Genomic DNA, 22,871 nt, shown 5'->3' on the forward strand with positions numbered 1-22,871 from the left:
TATAGTAGAACTAACATCCCGGGGCAGTTTGGAATATCAAGCTTCTCAGTCCCTTTTACACTCTTAAGTAGTACTGCCCAGGATATATGAAATATCAGTATTAGTTTACCACCTATTTGGTGACCTGAAGTTATACATTACATTGAGGTTAATAGACATGGGTGGGGGCGGTGTGCGCATACACACGCACTCGAGGTAAAGCTCTGAATCCTATTGATCCTGTCTATAGGTTAACTTTCAAAGTTAAACGTTATTAGGACATTTTATATTTTAAACAAACATTGTCATTTCTGCTAATTAGGACTTCAAAATAGATTTGAGTTTTCCATGAAAGGTGGTCTTACATGTGCCCAATTTGTCTCAATTTTTTTTGAAATGTTAGTCAATGTTTGGTAACTAGGGACTCTATGTTAGTCTGTTTTTCTCTGCCCAATAAAATAGATGCACTTCTCTCTGAATTTGAATGTATGCAAAAAATGAACAATTGTACAGCAAACTTCATAAATTTTATATGTGGTAGTCTTGCCTAATTATTTTATAAACTTTCTGAGGAGGGACTTTGTTTTATTGGTATGTTTTAATATCTGAGGGCACCAAAATAGTTTTCAGTAAATATTTAAATTGAACTAAGCTGCTAGATCATTGTTCATTCATGAATTTGGATTACCTGTGAATTAATAAGAAAAGTTAGTGATTGTTGTAATTGTTGTTTATTAAATTTCATTGGCGTAAATGTCCATGCCAATAATTTACAGAATGAGTAACACAAGAATTTTATAAACTGAGCTAACTCCCTACCTATTCTCTAATAAAAGTTTTACAAAATATTTAGAATAAAATTAGAATTTATATCATCTGCAGAGTAAGTTGAAAGTATAAGGCAGAATGGAATTAAAAGTGATGAAAAATCATTTTTAAGCTTGACAAACATTTAGCTTTCTGAGGTTGATTTCATATGTAAGATTATCAGAACAGAATCTCATTATGCCAGTTAACCCCTGAGTATCAAAAACTGCTTGGATTTTCAAAGCATTTGTAAAAAGGGACTTAAAATAAGATTTATTTTTTCTTACATTCTTCCTTAACATCCTAGTTAAAATAACCTTAAGAAATATCTGATGGGGTTTCAGACATCTAGATAAAAATAAAATATTTTGGGAGACCTTCTATCAAGAATTCACAAACATAGATTCCATTACATAGCATGGTCCTTTGCCACTTCTACCATAGCAGTAGGGTTATTTAGAAAAAGAGTCTTCTGAAGGCTTGGAGAAGGTAGCATTTTTTAATAATGATAACTTTTTATAATTGTATACACTATAATTTTTTATGCTCAGTGCAGAAAACATACCCAGACACAAATACAAAGAACAAAAGCAATCATTTTCTGTTCTGGCATGTCATGAAAAATAGCTTCTATGAATATTTTGATATGCTTTTCCTTGCATATGTATGTTAAAACAAAAATGCCATCTTTTTTTCCTAAATAATTAATTGTATTTTTCATGTGAAGCAGTGTATGTCGATTAAGTGATGTATTTAATAACTGTATAGATTCTGTTGTATGATTATATTCTGAATTACATAATTGATTCTGAGAATAATATCATAAAGGTGAGGTGATATATTATTACCTTTGAAAACCTGATATATTTGGCTTCTCAAAGATTTGATAATTAACTTCCTTATATAAATGACAGATGTCCCCAAAATTTCCCAGATGAATCAACAGCAGTCTAGAAGTTCTGGACCTGAGAATGCTGTAGGTTTTACTAATAATTTTTTTTCTCCCTCCAAATTTTAAAACATAAATTTCAAGTAAGGAAAGGTGAACTTTAGAGTTCAATTTTTAGATTAAAATATCATAAAACTGGAGTTTCTGGTGTGGCTCAGTGGAAATGAATCTGACTAGCATCCATGAGGATGCAGATTCAATCCGTGGCCTTGCTCAGTGGGTTAAGGATCTGGCATTACTGTGAGCTATGGTATAGGTCGCAGACGTGGCTCGGATCCCAAGTTGCTGTGGCTGTGGCATAGGCTGGCAGTTATAGGTCCGATTTGACCCCTAGCCTGGGAGCCTCCATATGCTGTGGATATGACCCTAAAAAGACGAAAACAAAAAATGGCAAAAAAAACTCACCAAATCCTGTGAGGAGGGGGAGACACAATTTAAAATATCATAAAACTGACTGAAAGAAATCAACCGTTCTGTAGAATTTAAGTTTTAAATGTATTAATATTCCTAGAGATATTCTTTGATTTACTCTATAAACATTTATTTATGCTTAGCAATAATTTGATCATTTCTTTCTGGCAGAATTAGAATCCACCTCTTCATGATAGAATTCCTCTAGAGCTTCCAAAGTTTTAGTAACTACCCTTTTAAATCTGGATATATCTCTTTTAGGAAAACATGACACTAAACATATACTTGTTAAAAAAATTTTTATTGGAGTATAGTTGATTTACAGTGTATTAGTTTCTGGTATGTTAGCAAAGTGATTCACTTATACATATACATATATATTATTTTTCATTTGCTTCTCCATTATGGTCTACCACAGGCTATATAGTGGTTTGTATTTGCTAAGTCCACACTCTCAGTCTTCCCCCCCACCTTCCCCCTTGGCAAGCACAAATTGTTCTCTATGCCTGAGTCTGTTTCTATTTTGCAGGTAAGTTCTTTTGTATCATTTTTTATTAGATTCCGCATATAAGTTATATCATATGGTATTTGTCTATTTCTGATCTACTTTGTATGATAATGTCTGGGTCCATCCATTGTTTCTGCATATGGCATTTTATTTTTTATGATTGAGTAGTATTTGTGTGTGTGTGTGTGTGTGTGTATTCATTCTGCATCTTCTTTATCCGTGTGTGTGTGTGTGTGTATTCTCTCCACATCTTCTTTATCCGTGTGTGTGTGTATTCTCTCCACATCTTCTTTATCCGTGTGTGTGTGTATGTGTGTGTGTATGTTCTTTCCACATCTTCTTTACCCATTAATCTTCCCCATGTCTTGGGGAATTTGGGGGACATTTATTATTTATATAAAGAAGTTAATTATCAAGTCTTTGAGAACCCAAATATATAATTTCTTTTCAAAGGCAATAATATCACTTCACCCTTATGATGAATCTAATTTCAAGACCTGTGTTTTACTAAAGAATCTGCTTCCTTTTTTTGCAAAAGATTACAAATTGGAGAGCACTGATTGTTAACAGTTGAATGCTGTCAAAAGTAAACACTGGGAGTTCCCGTCGTGGCGCAGTGGTTAACGAATCCGACTAGGAACCATGAGGTGGCGGGTTTGGTCCCTGCCCTTGCTCAGTGGGTTAACGATCCGGCGTTGCCGTGAGCTGTGGTGTAGGTTGCAGATGCGGCTCGGATCCCGCGTTGCTGTGGCTGTGGTGTAGGCCGGTGGCTACAGCTCCGATTCAACCCCTAGCTTGGGAATCTCCATATGCCGCGGGAGCGGCCCAAGAAATAGCAACAACAACAACAACAAAAGACAAAAAGACAAAAAAAAAAAAAAAAAAAAAAGTAAACACTGGAACCTTGTACAAGGACATTTATTTTGTTAAAAGGATACTGAATATTTCATATTTATAAAACAATTTTTAATTGTTTTACTGATACATATAATAGAAGGAAAATGTGAAGAAAATCTTGGCTTGTGGTACTGCAGAGAACTATGTTAGTGATCCTCAAAGAAGCAAGATTTGCATGATGTGTGTATAAAATATTTGCTTTTCTTGGGGGTGGGGTAATAATGTTTTTAAAGTTTGGGAAATGTGGTGAGAATTTTTTTTAACTCAAGAGCTCTGATTCCATACACAGCCCCCCACGCTTTCTGTATTATACTGCTAGTTTGAGCATACCATTGTGGCTGAGATTCACCTAGGAAAAAAACTTCTTTGACCTCAGTGAATATGTTTTAACCAAGAATGACCTTTTCACTTTATGCTGAATATTTTGCATAATGAAAATAATAGTCACTTATTGAGAGGGGAGGAGGGGACTTGTTGCCAGTAAAAAATTTTATTCAGGAAGAAAAAATGAGAGTCAAAACAGTCTTAAAAAAGAAGAGTAAAGTTAAACTTCCGATTTTTTAAACTTTTTACACAGCTGCAGTAATCAAGACAGTGCATATACAATGGAATATTATTCAGCCATGAGAAAGAAAGACATCCTGCCATTTGTAACAACATGAATGGACGTTATAGAAGTTTGCTAAATGAAATAAGCCAGACAGAGAAAGGCAGCTACTTGTATGTAGGGTCTAAAAAGAAGAGTCAAGTTACAGAAACAGAATGGAAGAGTGGTTGCCAAGGGCTTGAGGTTGGGGTGGAGGAAATGAGAGGAAAGGTTGGCAAAGAGCACACAGACTTTAGTAGATGAATAAGTTCTCTGAGGATGTAATGTGAAACGTGATGGCTGTGGTTGACAACACTATTAACTTCAGTGTTTTCACCAAAAAAGAAAAGGGAATAAAGAAAAGTTTGAGGTGATGAATGTAGTAATTAATTAGATGGGAGAATCTTTTTTAAAATTTTTTTAAATTTCTCAAATGAATTTATCACATCTGTAGTTGTATAATGATCATAACAATCTGATTTCACAGGATTTCCATCCCACAGCCCAAGCACATCCCCCAACCCCCCAAACTGTCTCCTCCGGAGACCATAAGTTTTTCAATGTCTGTCAGTCAGCATCTGTTCTGCAAAGAAGTTCAGTCTGTCCTTTTTTCAGATTCCACATGTCAGTGAAAGCATTGGTATTGGTGTCTCATTGTATGGCTGATTTCACTTAGCATGATAATTTTTAGGTCCATCCATGTTGCTAAAAATGCCAGTATTTCATTCTTTTTAATGGCCGAGTAATATTCCATTGTGTATATGTACCACATCTTCTGGATCCACTCCTCTGTTGATGGACATTTAGGTTGTTTCCATGTTTTGGCTATTGTAAATAGTGCTGCTGTGAACATGTGTCTTTGCGAGTCATGGTTTTCTCTGGATAGATGCCCAGGAGTGGGATTGCTGGATCAAATGGTAGTTCTATTTTTAGTTTTCTGAGGAATCTCCACACTGCTTTCCACAGTGGTTACACCAATTTACAATCCCAGCAACAGTGTAATAGGGTTCCTTTTTCTCCACACCCTCTCTAGCTCTTATTGTTGGGAGAATCTTTTCTTAATGCATATGCATATAAAATCATCACTGTGTACATTTTGTGTATCTTATAATTTTGTTAGTTAAATTTCAAGAAAGGGGAGGTGGGAGAGTATAGTCCTGGCACGAGCCCAGGCATATAGATCAATGGAGTAGAATTGAGAGTCTTAGAAATAAACATTTCCATTTATGATCCCTTTGACAAGGGTTCCAAGGCAAATTCAACAGGAAAAAAAAATTGTCTTTTTAACATGTGATGCTTGTGCAACGAGATATCCATATGCAAAAGAATTAAGTTGGACCCCTACTTCTCACACCATATAAAAAATTAACTCAAAATGGATAGACCTAAACATAAGAACAAAACTATAAAACTCTCGGAAAGAAACAGGTATAAATCTTTGTGACCTTCAGTTAGGTGATGGCTTCTTAGATGTGACATGAAAAGCATTAAGTGACAATTGGAGTTCCTGTTGTGGCGCAGCAGAAACAAATCCAACTAGGAACCATGAGGTTGTGGGTTCGATCCCTGGCCTTGCTCAGTGGGTTGGGGATCTGGTGTTGCTGTGAGCTGTGGTATAGGTTGCAGACGGGGCTCAGATCTGGCATTGCTGTGCAGGCCGGCAGCTGTAGCTCTGATTTGACCCCTATTCTGGGAATCTTCATAAGCCACGTGTCCAGCCCTTAAAAAAAAAAAAAAAAAAAAAAAAGGCATTAAGTGACAATAGAAAAAACAGATACTTTGAACTTTAAAACTACAAAATCAGAAAATTTGTGCCTCAAAGGATACCATCCAGAAAATTAAAAGACAACACGTAGAATGAGAAAATTTTACAAATCATCTATGTGATAAGGGACTTGTATCCAGAATAAGGAACTCTTAAAACTCAACAATAAAAAGACACCCCAGTTAAAAAATGGACAAAGGAGAGTTCCTTTTGTGGCACAGCAGAAACAAATCCGACTAGGAACCATGAGGTTGCGGGTTCAATCCCTAGCCTCTCTCAGTGGGTTAAGGATCCCGTGATGCTATGTCTGTGGTGAAGGCCGGCAACTGTAACTCTGATTGGACCCCTAGCCTGGGAACCTCCGTATGCCACAGGTGTGGCCCTAAAAAACAACAACAACAAAAAAAAAACAAAAAAACAAAATGGACAAAGGATCTAAATTGACAGTTCTCCAAAGAAAACATACAAGTAACAGTAAGAAGAAAAAAAAAAGCTCAGCCATGTCAGTCATTAGAGAAATGCAAACTAGTGAATACTCCATCACATTCATTAGAATGGCTAAAAAAAGACAGCAGCTACTGTTGGTAAGGATGTGGAGAAATTGAAACAAAAAAATAGTTCTGCACTTCCTCAAAACATTAAACATAGTTACCATATGACCCAGTAATATGGAATGAATAGAAATAGAAATGAATTGAAAACTATCCACACAAAAACTTGTACATGAATGTTCATAGCAGAATTCTTTATAGCCAAAAAGTAGAAACATTTCAGATGCCCATTAGCTGATGAATGGATAAGGAAAATATCAGACACAGAAGACCAGGTTACATGATTCCATTTATGTGAAATGTCCCGAATAAGCAGATCTGTAGTGGTCATTAGGAATTGGGAAGAGTGGAAATGGGAGTGACTGTTCATGGGTCTAGGGTTTCATTTTGAGGTGATAAACATGTTTTAAAATTATATAGCAGTTGATGGTTGTACACCTCTGTGGATATACTTTTAAAAAATCAGTTGTATGTTTAAAGGGATGCATTTCATGATTATATGAAGTATATCAATTTTTTTTTAAGTCAAAGAATGAGAACATTTACCTACAGGACTTTTGATAAGGTTTTGTTGTTTCTACTGTATTTTAAGCAAGGCAGTAAACTCTGACCATAGTTTTGCACAGGACCCACATCAAGTTAAGTGACAGATGGAGGAGAACACAGACACACAAAGGGGTCCTCCTGCACTAGTTCATCCTCCCAGGCTGAGTAAATCCTTTTCCAAGTTGTTCAATTGTGTTCAAATAACATGACTATTTGGTGCTTTTTCCTTCACTGATGTTCCTAATGGGATTTAAAGATTTGTGCTGCTATTGCTATAGCCTTTTTTTCCTCCCAGGGGAGAGAAGGGTAAGAGGATTTTGCCTTTTGGAAATCAGAAGAAAACCCTGAGGTGGAAACATTGCATACACCCCCTCCCCCCAACACAAAGTTTCCTTATACCAGAACTTCACTCATATATATATATAGGAAAGAGGTAGATAGAAACTGGATAAAACTGCATGTGTTGAGAATTAAGTATTTTAGCTGCCTACATCCAATGGATTTAAAAAAGGAAAACTTGTAAATTATAGGGGTATACAAAAGGGAATACATTTTATATCAATCCTCTGAAGGTAAAAATGTATGGTAATGATTCCATTATCAGTAGAGTACTGATATTTTGAAAAAGAATAACTCAGTGACATGTTTTCTAGTTTTCTAATTAGAGAAATTTGTCAGGTTTATGATATATGCAGTCAACCTGACAGTTATCCAATTTGAATAGATAGTTCTTTTATGCAGAAAAGAAGTGAAGATGTTTAATTATCCAGCCATACTATGTATAATCTCTCTTGGCCTGTGTTGTACAATTTTCATCTACTTACTTTAAAAGTTTTGATTAAATCCATTATGTATAGTCCTGGCCATGTATCCCTTTAGCCTTTCAGGGTGCATCTATATTAACAACATGTTGATTTATTAACCATCTGGGCTAGAACATAAAGAATCTTTGCCCTCAAGTTCAGAAACTCATTGAGAGGAGGAAGGGAAAAACTGAGATCAGTGGAGTAAGGCAGGTATGATCCCAGAAGCCTGAGCAGGGTACAAAGGCAGAAGCATCCTGTTTGGAGGTAGTGCTATCTGAAAAGGCTTCTTAGAAGAGGTAACTCTTCAGCTGAATCTTGAAACATGGAGATGTATTCTATTTAGAGAAAGGAAGGGACTGGAGGACATACATGCTAATTTGGATGAAGATACTTAACGTTGTCAGGTCTGTTGTGTCTTGTCTGTTGTGTAGTGCTTTATGGTTTGAGCCTAAGGTTCTGAATGGTGGGAACAGGGTATAAGTTTACCAGGAGAGAGAAGGCTGGAGCTGTGGGCATTGGCCTAAACATATTAGACTGTAGACAGTTAAAAGTCACTGCAAGATTTCAAGCAGAGGATTAACAGATTTCTAATAGGATCTCATTAACTTGGCATTTGCTTTAAAGGCTACATGTACAACTCTATTGTTGAAGTTTGGCGACCTCTGGTGTTGAGCAAGGCTCAACGCAAGGCTGGGAAAGAAATTGATTTCAATGCTTTTGTCAGATGATTTTTGGCTTTATTTCTTTGAAGACACAAATCATAATTCCTGGCTTGTTATTATTTGTGTCTAGCTAAATTTGCAACTAGGTGAATGAAAAAATATTAAACATGATGGGATTGGGTACAGATTAAAAGGGATGAACAGCATCCCCAAAATCTTATGCCATGAATCTCTGGTTGAGTCTTTCTGCCTCGGTGATGTTTTAGGATTACGATGATGCACTTGACAAGTGCTTTTTTGCAATAAATGGAAAGATCTTATTCTAATAACAGATAACTGAGAGTGCATACTCTTCCCAATAGTGTGATAATTTTGAAAATCCCCCCTTTTATTCAGTGAAATATCATACTTTAAAAAATGTGCATATAACATTATGTGCATTTTCTTTTCCTTTAAGTCATGGAGGGACTCCGTTTTTAGGAAATTCATAAATAATTACTATTTTTAAGTGTATCTTTAAAAGTTTGGGTGAAAAATTGCTTTTCTATCTCTTAAAATTCAGGGAAGCCCTAAGACTTGTTTTGTGTCTGAATAATAAAATCCATGTCAAACATACTTTTTAAAAATCTGTAAAATGTAAAGCTTAAGTATATGATTTCAGAGTTTCCAAATATAAATCAGCTGAAATAAATCAGCTGATAGAGAAATTTTCTCAAAACCTAATAGAAACAACATAAAACTAAGATAAACTCAGAAGTGGCAATCAAATAGTTGATTTATTGAAATGCTTTATTTTTGTTGTATTGCTTGTAGATGTTGATGCATTCAGAATCTTAGGTTTTCATAAACAGTCTCTTGTTTGCCTTTCAGCCTGTAATGTTGCCACCTATCCACTTCTCATCCTTATTCTCTCAGATTAGTTATCCAAATCATGCTGTTTTCCACTTCATACCTAGAGCAGATAAAATGTGCATCTGACTCATTTGCTTCCTATATTCCTTAAGTAAAATAACCTCTTATCTCTCCCTCCAGAATCCTTTCTTGAATCTCTTCCTTACTCCAGTGGATTGTAGCACTTCACCTCGCACATCATCTGTGTTCATTTTGGTGTATTGATCTTCATTATAGTTGATTTATAATGTACAGGTCTCTCTGCCCTAGAGCTCTGTGAAAGTAGGACCTCAATAAAAGTGTTTTAGGGAGTTCCCTGGTGGCCTGGCAGGTTAAGTGTTGCTGTGGCTTGAGTCATTGCTCTCGTGGGTTTGATCCCTGGCCCAATAACTTGTGCCTGCCTCAGGCGAGGCCAAAAAAAGAATGAAGAAGGATTTAATGTCTCTCAATTATGTCTTACCTTAGCGTTCTTATATTCCTTTGTATCTTAACTCATACCTTTGCTTTCTTAAAGACTACGCATACTGTATATAAAACAATTCTGATTTTAGAATTTAACAGATTGATACTTTTAATGGTAGCCTTAAAATAGCAACAGAATAAGGTTAAACATACCGTTGTATTTAGTGTAGTAATAGCATCACCCAAAAAATGTTCTTGTGTACAGCCTAGGGTAACCAAATGTCCCAGTTTGCCCGGGGCTGAGGGTTTCACCAGGTTAATCCCAGTGGGCTGAGACAGGTGATAATATTGTTCATGTCTCTTTGCAGTCTCCCATCTTCTGTTTCAGGTTATCATTGGTATTTCCGTCACTACAGATTTGTTTTTCCTATTCTAGAATTTCATATGAATGGAGTCATGTAGTATATTTCTTTTGTATCTGGCTTTTTTGTCTCAACGTTATGTTTTTGAGATTCATCCATGTTTTGTTTTTTTAATTTACTTATTCTTTATACTGAGCTGTATTCTATGAATATACCACAATTTGTTTATCCATTCATCTGCATATGGACGTTTGACTTGTTTTTTAGTTTTGACAACTATGAGTAAAGCTTCTTTGTTTGTTTATAGGTATTTTTGCAAACATATGTATATATTTCTCTTCATTAAATAACTAGCACTGAAATTGCTGGTCATATAAGTGTATGTTAACTTTATAAAAAAAAAAAATCAAACTTTTCCAAAGCAGTTACACTACTTTTCACTCCCACCAGCAGTGTATGAGAATTCTAGCATTTTACATTATCATCAATACATTGTATTCATAATAATTTTAAATTTAGTCTTAAAATTGTTTTTATCTTTAGAAAATGTCTCCCTTTATTTTTGTTTAATTTCCTTGTCCTAAATTCTACAATCTTCCAATATTAATGAAGGCATCCCATCTTTCTTATCATTAGTATTTGCATGGTATATCTTTTTTGCATCCTTTTACTTTTTAACTATGTTTTTATAATTCATGTTATATGTTCATTTCTTACAGACAATATATACTTAGGTCTTTTTAATTGAGTCTGATAATTTCTGACTTTTAATGAGTATTTAGACCATTTACATTCAATGTAATTACCAATATGGTTGGGTTTAAGTATTCTACCTTGATAATTTATTTTCTTTTTATTGTTCCTTTTTTCTCTCTTTTACAGTTAACTTGTGGCTACAGAGAGTACTTTTTAAGCTAAACCTCCATGTTGCATTTTTTTATAGAGTTTGTTCTAAGATTGAAAATAGGCTTCCTACTCTATCACCATCTGCAAGTAATAATGTACCACTTTGCATTTAAAGTAAGAACCTTACAACAGTGTGTTTCCATTTCCCCTTCCTATCTTTTGTGCTGTTGTTGTCATACATTTCATTTCTACAGTGCTTTATTATTTTGCTTTAAACACTGCTTTCTTCTAAGAAACGAAAAAGCAAGGGGGAATATCATACATATAGCTACATATTTACCATTTTTATGCTCTTTATTCCTTTGTATAGATAGAAATTTCCATTTGGCATTGCTTTCTTTCCTCCCGAAGTATTTTCTTGTAGTGAAAATCTCCTGGTAATAAACTCTCAGCTTTTGTTTGCCTAATAATGACTTTTGAAGGATATTTTCACTGGATATAGAATTTTTTGTTTTCCACTTTTTTATTTCTTTGGAAAAAATCTCTGTTTTCCTCTGACTTGAATTGTTTCTGATAAATCAGCTGTCATTCTTATTGTTGACTGTACAAAATGTCTCTTTGTTTTGGGAAATATTTTCCCCTTTATTAGTGGCTTTTATTAGTTGATCGTGACTTGTAATGTTTTTTATGTTTATACTACTTGGATTTCCTTGAGATTTTCATTGAATTTTCATCAAATTTGGAAAAATGTTGGCCACTATTTCTTCAGGTAGTTTTTCTACATCTGTTTCCCCAACCCCCTTTTCTAACTCCAATCACATATACATGTTTTTATAGTCTTTTTTAACCTTCATGCTTCATGCTTCACCTTTGATAGCTTCTACTGTTTTTTGTTTGTTTGTTTCTTGAAGTTCACCATTTTCTGTGGTGTCCAATCTGCTGTTAAATCTCCAGGGAAGTTTTCATTTCACATATCATTTTTTTTTTTTTTTTCTGTCTTTTTGCTATTTATTGGGCCGCTTCTGCGGCATATGGAGATTCCCAGGCTAGGGGTTGAATCGGAGCTGTAGCCACTGGCCTACGCCAGAGCCACAGCAACGCGGGATCCGAGCCACGTCTGCAACCTACACCACAGCTCATGGCAACGCTGGATCGTTAACCCACTGAGCAAGGGCAGGGACCGAACCCGCCACCTCATGGTTCCTAGTCGGATTCGTTAACCACTGCACCACGACGGGAACTCCTTTTTTTTCTTTTTAGATCCGCACCCAAGGCATATGGAAGTTCCCAGGCCTAGGGGTTAAATTGGAGCTATAGCTGCCTGCCTGCCTACACCACAGCCACAGCAACATGGGATCCAACTTGCATCTGCGACCTACACCACAGCTCACAGCAACGCTGGATCCCTGACACACTGAGTGAGACCAGGAATCAAACCCACTTCCTCATGGATGCTAGTCGGATTCGTTTTTGCTGTGCCACATTAAGAACTCCCACACCTCATATTTTTCTCTTTTTTTTAAGATTTTTATTTTTTCTATTATAGTGGATTTACAGTGTTCTGTCAGTTTCTGCTGTAGAGCACAGTGACCCAGTCATACATACTACATTCTTTTTCTCACATTATCCTCTATTATGTTCCATCATAAGTGACTAGATATCCCTGTGCTATACAGCAGGATAACAATGCTTATCCACTCCAAATGCAATAGTTTGCATCTACTAACCCCAGACTCCCAGACCCTCCCACTCCCTCCCCCTCTTCCTTGGCAACCAGTCTGTTCTCCAAGTCCATGAGTTTGTTTCTTTTCTGTAGATAGGTTCATTTGTGCCATATATTAGACGTCAGATATAAGTGATAGAGTATTTGTCTTTCTCTTTCTGACTTACTTCACTTAGTATTAGAGTCTCTAGACATCCGTATCATATTTATCAACTGTACAATTAATTACTCTGATTCTTTTGTCTTCTCATTATAATTGTTTTATAGTCTTTATTTGTCAATTCTATCATCTCTGTCATTTTTGGATCCATGACTATTGACTCATTTCCCTGTGCCCCCCCCCCCACACGCTTGGGTCATATTTACCTTCTTTTTTAAGGAGTATTTAGTCAGTTTTCTATTTGTTTATACTTGGAGGGCAATTCTGGTATCGGTTACTTAGTAACGATTAGAAGCAGAAGTCCATAATACTGTCTTTTTTTTTTTTTTTTAAGTAGTACAAGCCTATGCATGACATTCCAAAAGTATTGAACTACTGATGCAAAGTTTTACAGAATTGCACTGTGTTATATAAGGCTTTTAGTTTACATTAGAACACCTTAAAGTAGTTATGCCTCTCTTTTAGATAAGCATGATATTTATACCCAAAGCAGTTCTCTAACAATGGTTTCTGTTACTCAGGCCTTGAGATTAAAAATTCTAGGCAATAAAATTACTTACAATGTGCACATCCAAAGAACTTGCCCATCATTTAACAGTCCAGTCAAAGTTTTATAAATGTGGAACAACCACTAGGAAAATACTAAACTCATGTATTTGGTATTGCAGATATACTTAGGCATGAGTAAACATGGGACTTATAGTGAAAATCTACAGATAAAGGAACCTGAATGTGATTTATCAAAATTTCTAAGTTATTAAAAGAATTTTTATAAAAATTTATAAAACAGGTTTGGTATTTGTTGCACTTTTTGATCTTGTTTAGCCAGTTAGATGCCTATATTTCTTCGTATTGTTCTATTCTTGCCTAAGATCTATAATTCTTGATAATAACAGTTCAAGATACTTTTATTTAGTTGAATTACCCATGGTATGGGGATATTTTATTTAAATCATTTTTTTTTAAGTTGTCAAGAAGAGTAACTTTTTTGGTTTAACATTTAACTATACCCTTGTGATTTTTTTTTTTTTTTCTGTCTTTTGAGGGCTGCGCCTGCAACATATGGAGGTTCCCATGCTAGGGGTCATTGAATTGGAGGTGTAGCCGCCGGCCTACGCCACAGCCATAGCAACTCAGGACCCGAACCACTTCTGTGACCTACACCACAGCTCACAGCAATGCCAGATCCTTAACCCCTGAGCAAGACCAAGGATTGAACCCATGTCCTCAGGGATACTAGTCAGGTTCATTAACCACTGAGCCACAAAGGGAACTCCTACCCTTGTGATCTTATAAAATCTGAATATATCCTGCACAACGCTAAAGGATTCAGATTTTATTTTGTGGTACAACCAATAGAGTGTAAGAAAGTGATTTTTCTTTTTCTTTTCTTTTTGTTTTTTTGGCCACACCTGCAGCATGTAGAAGTTCCTGGGCCAGGGAGCCAATCATAGCCACAGCTGCAGCAATACCAGATCCTTTAACCCACTGCCCCAGGCTGGGCATCAAACCTGCACCTCCATAGTCAGATTCCTTACTTGCTGCACCACAGCAAGAACTCCAGAGTATCTATAAATTTTAAGTGAGAAAATTAATATACTTAGCACAGAATTTTTTCATACTCGTTAGTCAAATATTTTTTTTGTTTTCTTCTTTCCCTCACTGATGTGCTTCTTAAAAAGAGACTTATATGTGCTATCTTTACTTACTCATTTCAGATGATTATGGTCTGCTTGCTCTTCTCATGACTGATCTCACCAGGGTCAGAAAGAAAGTCTTCATGGCCAACATTAGCAAGCACTTCTGGGGCTTTATTTTACTTAGGCTTGTTGTGTCAGATTTGTACCTCTCTGTCCTTTAAATGTTTACTTTCCTAGTCCTCCCTGGTATCATCGTCTGTGGGACCTCTTCCAATCTCTCAGACTTTTGTCACAGCCTTCTTTTAAAACTTCCCTTTTTCCATGTGTTTGTGTCTTTTGAGTCCCCATCTGTGGCACTCTTCTTCTGTTATTCTCACAGCTGCCCAGCACCTCTGCAGCAGGTGTTTCTCTACCCTCAAACTCTCTTCTAAATGACATGCTTAATATCCACCACTTGGTAGACAACTCCCCCAGGTTCTTCTTGAATATCTTAAATGCTGTTTTCTCTTATAGCTCTATTCCTTCTTACTTAATAGCAACATTTTTCACAACTGCCAAAGTAAAAAAACTTAAATTGTTTGTCCTCCAAGTCAGTAAACAGATACCTCAAAACCATCTACTGAAATTGGGTTGCCAGTGATGAGATTGAAATTATGTTCTAGCACTGCTTCTGATTAGCCCTGACCTCTGAAAAGTTGCTCTTTCTGGGCATTAGTTTTTCTCATCCCTAAAAATGTTTAGACTATATCAACAGTTGCCACTAGGATCTAGGGACCAAATGAAGTCTGCTGCCTATTTTTGCAAATAAAACTTTATTATGTCTGATTTGCGTAACAGTTGTACAGTTGACTAGTGGCAGAGGATCTGTGGGCCACAAAGTCTAACATATATACTCTATGGCCCTTAAAAAAAAAAGTTTGCTGACCTCTGGACTGGTGGCTCTCCCATCTACTTTACATCTCTATTAGCCAGCCTTGGGAGAATGTAGTTTTAAGATTTAAAAATGAGAAGAAAAAATATTGGAGAAATTATTATAGTAGTTGAATGCTTGGCAAGAGAAATTAAATATAGAACAGACTGTGACATTAGAATCCTTGTTTCCCCATCTTAGTGGTTCAAGGTCATGTGTAACAAAGGAATAAGATTTCCGTTGCCACTTTGTGATGACATGCTAGATTATTTGGTTAATTGCTTTTTACTGATTGATAATGCAAGGATGGACCTAGAAATTATCATACTAAGTGAAGTTAGTGAAAGACAAACATCATAATGATACCACTTGCATGTAGAATCTAAAAAATGTATACAAAGAACTTACTTGCAGAATGAAACAGATTCACAGACTTTGAAAAACTTGTGGTTACCAAAAGAAAGAGGTGGTGAGGGCAGAGATGGACCAGGGGTTTAGAACTGACATAGGCACACTGAAGTATATGGAATGATTGGCCGGTGGGGACCTGCTATATAGCACAGAGGACTCTACCCAATATTCTCTGATAATCTGTGTGGGAAAAGAATCCGAAAGAGAATTGATGTGTGGGTATGTATAACAAGATCACTTTGTTGCACAGCAGACATTATCACAACCTTGTAAATCAACTATACTTAATAAAACATTGAAAAAATGAAAAAAAAAATATGGAGTTCTTGTTGTGGCTTAGCGGTAATAAACCCAACTGGTATCCATGAGGACGTGGGTGTGATCCCTGACCTTGTTCAGTGGGTTAAATATCTGGCGTTGCTGTGAGCTGTGGTATAGGCCAGCAGCTGCAGCTCCAATTCAGTCCCTAGCCTGGAAACTTCCGTATGCTGCATGTGCAGCCCTAAAAAGCAAAAAAAAAGAAAAAAAATAATTGATAATGATTATGTTATTGATTCCATTTGCTACTTAGTAATTAAGTTTCTTAAAAGTCACAAATATCCACATTTTGACAGTAAGGAACACAGTTAAATCCTGACCACCCATTATAAGTATAATTAAGAATCTTTTTATATTATAAATATTCATCAGAGTGATTATGTGACACAGTGGGTTAAGGATCCAGCATTGTCTCTGTGGCAGTGTGGATTTAATCCCCAATGCTACACAATGAGTTAAGATCTGGCATTGCTGCAGCTGTTGTATAGGTTGCATATGTGACTCGGATTTTATCCCTGGCCCAGGAACTTCCATATGCTGTGGGTACAAACAAAAAGTATGTTGGGGGGGGATTATTTCCCATTGTAGTAAAAAAATTTTTCGTATCCATGCAATAGTATATATTGAAGGAGGATTCTAGATGTGTAAAAAATGCTTAGATTAAAAGGTCATAAATATTGAATCTTAGTTAACTGTATGTATGTGGACATGTACTCATGTCTGTAACTGACTTTCAGATGCATCAAAAAATAAGGTAGATCCATATATAGATAGAAGGATAGAAATGTGATGTACCAAATATGGTAAAATATTAATCATAGAATTGAGGTAGTTGGTATAAGAGGAGGTGTTTTCCACCATTAAGAAAAAAGACAACTTTTCTCCTGTTTGAAATTTTTCATGTATAAAATTTTGGATAAATGTTTAGCTCCAAGTGGCTGTGAGAAAATGAGTTCAGGGAGAATATGGGAGTGAATACACATATGCACACATAGTATATACCTTCTTGCTTTCATGTAAAATTATTAAAATTTGTATATTTATCAGACCTTATGTATATGTCGTATGTTTCCCAGTTGTTTTATTGTATATTTCACAAATTTACTTCCACTGGGAATAGTCTTAGGTTATAATAAAAAACATATAAGAATTAGAACATTCACTTCAAGGAGCATCCTACCTTTTCATTACACAGTGTGTAATTATGGGAAAATCAGCAAAATGGCTAAGTTCACATGATATCCATTCACCCATGCAGTAAAAAGATGCATTTACTAATGGACAGCATACAGTCCTCATTTCTTTTGGCATTCTTACTAGTTTGTAAGGAGTTAGGACCATGCCTTGTATTAACAAAGTAATGAATAAATATAAGAAGACGGCACACACACAAAAATATTTGAGTGGGCATTTCTTAAGCATCATTTTGTTTATTGTGAAACATACTGTAATACAAAAAGATATTGAAATGTATTGTTTTAAGCATAATAATAAAGTGAATATCCATGTAACTACCATTCCTGCTAAGAATTACAATTTGGAGTTCTCTTGTGGCACAGTGGGTTAAGGATCCGGCATTGTCTCTGTAGCAGCCACGGTTGTTGCTGTGGCGCGAGTTGGATCCCTGGCCCAGGAACTTCCACATGCCACGTTTGCAGCCAAAAAAAAGAATTAGAGGAACTACTTACACTCATCCCACTCACTCTTGCTACATCCACTTTATTAAGCTAAATAATCTGCTTGATTTTTCTAGTGAATATACCCTTGCTTTTGATTTAGTTTTTCTATCTAAACTAAAATGTAAGTTTAGTGTTGCTTGTTTTTAAACTTTATGTAAGACAGTTATAATGTATGTATTCATTATTGAATGAAAACTTAACCGCTGCATGAGATTCATCCATAAGCTATGTGTTGCCCTAGTTCATTTATTTTCCTTGCCAATTAGTTTACCATTGTATGACTATATCACTATTTATTTATTAATTCTATTTTTGAATTTGTGCTTTTGTCTACAATGTTGTATATATACTCCTTAAAATGGGATTAGTGGATTGTATCATCATTGAAGGTATGCATTTTTAGATACTTTTTTCCACATCATTGCTGTTATTTTTCTTTCTTTCTTTCTTTCTTTTTTTTTTTTTTTTTTTTTTTTTTTTTTTTTTTGTCTTTTGTCTTTTTGTCTGTTGTTGTTGTTGTTGCTGTTGTTGCTATTTCTTGGGCCGCTCCCGCGGCATATGGAGGTTCCCAGGCTAGGGGTTGAATCGGAGCTGTAACCACCGGCCTACGCCAGAGCCACAGCAACTCGGGATCCGAGCCGCGTCTGCGACCTACACCACAGCTCACGGCAACGCCGGATCGTTAACCCACTGAGCAAGGGCAGGGACCGAACCCGCGACCTCATGGTTCCTAGTCGGATTCGTTAACCACTGCGCCACGACGGGAACTCCTTTCTTTCTTTCTTTATTTTATTTTTTTATTTTTTTCCCTGCTGTACAGCATGGGGATCAAGTTACTCTTACATGTATACATTTTTTTTTCCCACCCTTTGTTCTGTTGCAATATGAGTATCTAGACATAGTTCTCAATGGATCTCCTTGTAAATCTATCCTAAGTTGTATCTGATAACCCCAAGCTCCTGATCCCTCCCACTCCCTCCCTCTCCTGTTGGGCAGTCACAAGTCTATTCTCCAAGTCCATGATTTTCTTTTCTGTGGAGAAGTTCATTTGTGCTGGATATTAGATTCCAGTTATAAGTGCTATCATATGGTATTTGTCTTTGTCTTTCTGACTCATTTCACTCAGTATGAGAGTCTCTAGTTCCATCCATGTTGCTGCAAATGGCATTATGTCATTCTTTTTTATGGCTGAGTAGTATTCCATTTTGTATATATACCACATGTTCCGAATCCAATCATCTGTTGATGGACATTTGGGTTGTTTCCATATCCTGGCTATTGTGAATAGTGCTGCAATGAACATGCAGGTGCATGTGTCTCTTTTGAGTAGAGTTTTGTCCGGACATATGCCCAAGAGTGGGACTGCAGGGTCATATGGAAGTTCTATGTATAGATTTCTAAGGTATCTCCAAACTGTTCTCCATAGTGGCTGTACCAGTTTACATTCCCACCAACAGTGCAGGAGGGTTCCCTTTTCTCCACAGCCCCTCCAGCACTTGTTATTTGTGGACTTATTAATGATGGCCATTCTGACTGGTGTGAGGTGGTATCTCGTGGTAGTTTGATTTGCATTTCTCTAATAATCAGAGATGTTGAGCATTTTTTCATGTGTTTGTTGGCCATCTGTATATCTTCCTTGGAGAACAGTCTATTCAGGTCTTTTGCCCATTTTTCCATTGGTCGATTGGCTTTTTTGCTGTTGGGTTGTGTAAGTTGTTTATATATTCTAGAGATTAAGCCCTTGTCCATTGCATCGTTTGAAACTATTTTCTCCCATTCTGTAAGTTGTCTTTTTGTTTTCTTTTGGGTTTCCTTTGCTGTGCAAAAGCTTTTCAGTTTGATGAGGTCCCATGGGTTTATTTTTGCTCTAATTTCTATTGCTTTGGAAGACTGACCTGAGAAAATATTCATGATGTTGATGTCAGAGAGTGTTTTGCCTATGTTTTCTTCTAGGAGTTTGATGGTGTCCTGTCTTTATTTAAGTCTTTCAGCCATTTTGAGTTTATTTTTGTGCACGGTGTGAGGGTGTGTTCTAATTTAATTGCTTTGCATGCAGCTGTCCAGGTTTCCCAGCAATGCCTGCTGAATAGACTTTCTTTTTCACATTTTATGTTCTTGCCTCCCTTGTCAAAGATTAATTGACCATAGGTGTCAGGGTTTATTTCCGAGTTCTCTATTCTGTTCCATTGGTCTGTCCGTCTGTTCTGATATCAGTACCACACTGTTTTGATGACTGTGGCTTTGTAGTATTTCTTGAAGTCTGGGAGAGTGATGCCTCCTGCTTGGTTTTTGTTTCCCAGGATTGCTTTGGCGATTCTGGGTCTTTTGTTGTTCCCTATAAATGTTTGGATTGTTTGTTCTAGTTCTGTGAAAAATGTCCTGGGTAATTTGATAGGGATTGCATTGAATCTGTAGATTGCTTTGGGTAGTATGGCCATTTTTACAATGTTGATTTTTCTAATCCATGAATATGGAATATCTTTCCATTTCTTTACATCTTCTTTGATTTCTTTGATTAAAGTTTTATAGTTCTTGGCATATAAGTCCTTTACCTCCTTGGTCAGGTGTACTCCAAGGTATTTGATTTTGTGAGGTGCAATTTTGAAAGGTATTGTATTTTTGTATTTCTTTTCTAATATTTCATTGTTAGGATACTGAAATGTGACTGATTTCTGAATGTTAATCTTATATCCTGCTACTTTGCTGAACTTATTAATCAGTTCAAGTATTTTTGGGGTTGAGTCCTTCGGGTTTTCTATGTATAGTATCATGTCATCTGCATACAGTGACAGTTTGATCTCTTCTCTTCCTATATGGATGCCTTTGATTTCTTGTGTTTGTCTAATTGCTGTGGCTAGGACTTCCAAATCTATGTTGAATAGCAGTGGAGAGAGTGGGCATCCCTGTCTTGTTCCAGATTTGAGTGAGAAGGCTTTCAGTTTTTCCCCATTGAGGATTATATTTGCTGTGGGTTTGTCAGAAATGGCTTTGGTTAGGTTGTTATTTTTCTTTAGCACTTAAAAGAATCAAATGGGAGTTCCTGTCGTGGCTCAGTGGTTAACGAATCCGACTAGGAACGATGAGGTTACGGGTTCGATCCCTGATCTTGCTCAGTGGGTTAAGGATCCGGCGTTGCTGTGACCTGTGGTGTAGGTCACGGACGCAGCTTGGATCCCGCATTGCTCTGGTTCTGGCATAGGCCAGTGGCTCCAGCTCTGATTTGACCACTAGCCTGGGAACTTCTACATGCCTCAGGTGCCTCCCTAGAAAAGACAAAAAGACAAAAGAAAAAAAAAAGAATCAAATGGCGTTGCATTTAGGGGGCAGAAGTATCAAAAATTTCACTCTCTTTTTTTTCCCACTCCTTTCCCTTTTTCCCAATATTTTCACACATACACACTTCATCAAGGGTCTAGTACAGAATGTAAGGGCTTGCTTTATTATTTAAAAATAAAAGCTAAGATTCCTTTTAGCCTTCATATTTTTTTAAGTATAGATAATTCCTGAATTATAAATGTCTGATAGCTACATCCATAGAGACCAGAGATTTCCCTTCCTAATTACACCTTCTCTCTGTAAAGCTGAAGTTTGACTACAAGAAGGAAAGAAAGTTGTATAGCTGGAAATATAACTGGAAAATTTCCTAGTACCTCTTTATAATGCTTTCCTCCACTCCCTCAGAACCTTTTATCTTCTTTCTGTCACTATAGGCACAAAATTTTCTAGAATTCCATATGAATTAAGCTATACAATAGATACTTTTTTTGGTCTGGCTTCATTTGCTCTGTATAATTATTCATTTTCTTTTTAACTGAGTAGTATTCCATTGTATGAATATACTACCATTTGTTCGTGGACATTTGAGTTATACCCATTTACTGGCAGTTGCAAAAAGATACTATGCACATTAGTATCCAAGTCTTTGTATGGACACATTCTTTTGGTTCTCTTGGGTAAATACCTAGGAGTGAGAATGATGAGTATATATTTAACTCTTTAACAATTCCACCAGAACTGGATGAGAGTTTCAGTTGCTCTACATTCTCACCAACACTTATTATGTATATAAAATCAGTCCTTTTCATTTTAGATTTTTAGTAGGTGGTTATCTTATAGTTTCAATTAGCATTTCCATAATGGTCAGTAATGTTGATCATCTTTTCATATGCTTATTTGCCATCTCTGTGTCTTTGGTGAAGTGTCAGGTCATATCTTTTGCCCATTTTATTGCATTGTCTTTATTGTCTGTAATTCAAACCTTTTTTGAATTATAAAGAGTCTTAGTGTATTCAAGATACAAGTCCTTTGAATATGTTTTGCAAATGTTTTCTCAGTCTTGACTTTTGTTTTCTTAAAAGTGTCTTTTGAGAAATAGAACTTAATATTTTAAGTTCTGAAGTTGTAATGAAGTCTAGAGAATTAGAAACAACTCTTACTTTGCCCTGATTATTCACCACAAATCAAGTACTTAATCATTACATTCTATTCCTTCTGTGAAGTTATGCTTGAATCGTAAATGACTTGATATTTTATTTCAACAAACTTGTTTTATACCAGGCCCTAGAGTTATAAAGATGGGTCATAAATGCCATCTTTCTTTAAAGTGCTCCTTTTATTTTTTGATATTTCTTCCCAACACCTGTTTTGTGCAGCCACATCCATATATTTTCCTTGTCTAGTGCCTAATACAGCTCTGGAGTCAATGAAGTATTTGATATTTTCATCTTGTATTATAGTTAAACTTTTTGCCGCACACAAATATGTAAGTTTTTCATAGAGGAAACCTCTTGTTCTTTGTATCCTTCATACTTCATGGTGTGGTTCCTGGTACATGGAGATACTCACTTATTATTCAGTGATTGAATGGGATTATTGATGACCATGTTTGAATAAGAGTCTCATATTTATTCATTGCTAATAAAACTTTTGGCTTACTTTACTAAATGGATAAAAGATATTTTCATTTCACATGCCGTCATTGCAATGAATTGTTTTTCTAGACAAAATGAAGATACCTGATTTTTACTTGAATATTTTGGAGTTATCTTTATTTTACAACCCT

The 22,871-nt window shown here is 36.1% G+C and overlaps 1 protein-coding gene and 1 long non-coding RNA gene across 6 annotated transcripts in view; one reads left to right on the forward strand and one right to left on the reverse strand.

Moving 5' to 3' along the window:
- The window catches only part of GSK3B (glycogen synthase kinase 3 beta), a 233,450-nt gene that overhangs the window by 160,320 nt on the left and 50,259 nt on the right, over positions 1-22,871 (forward strand).
- On the reverse strand, positions 15,520-20,940 carry LOC146397717 (uncharacterized). Its single transcript, XR_014824791.1, has 2 exons — positions 18,578-20,940; positions 15,520-18,252 (listed from the first exon to the last, which is right to left on the reverse strand). It is a non-coding gene; the product is annotated as an uncharacterized LOC146397717 (long non-coding RNA).

This window comes from Sus scrofa, chromosome 13 (assembly GCF_054392235.1).
Source record: "Sus scrofa isolate SSC_HxYL_T2T_F1_AM1 chromosome 13, Sscrofa_HxYL_maternal_Yorkshire_Landrace_v2.0, whole genome shotgun sequence".
NCBI lineage: Eukaryota > Metazoa > Chordata > Mammalia > Artiodactyla > Suidae > Sus > Sus scrofa.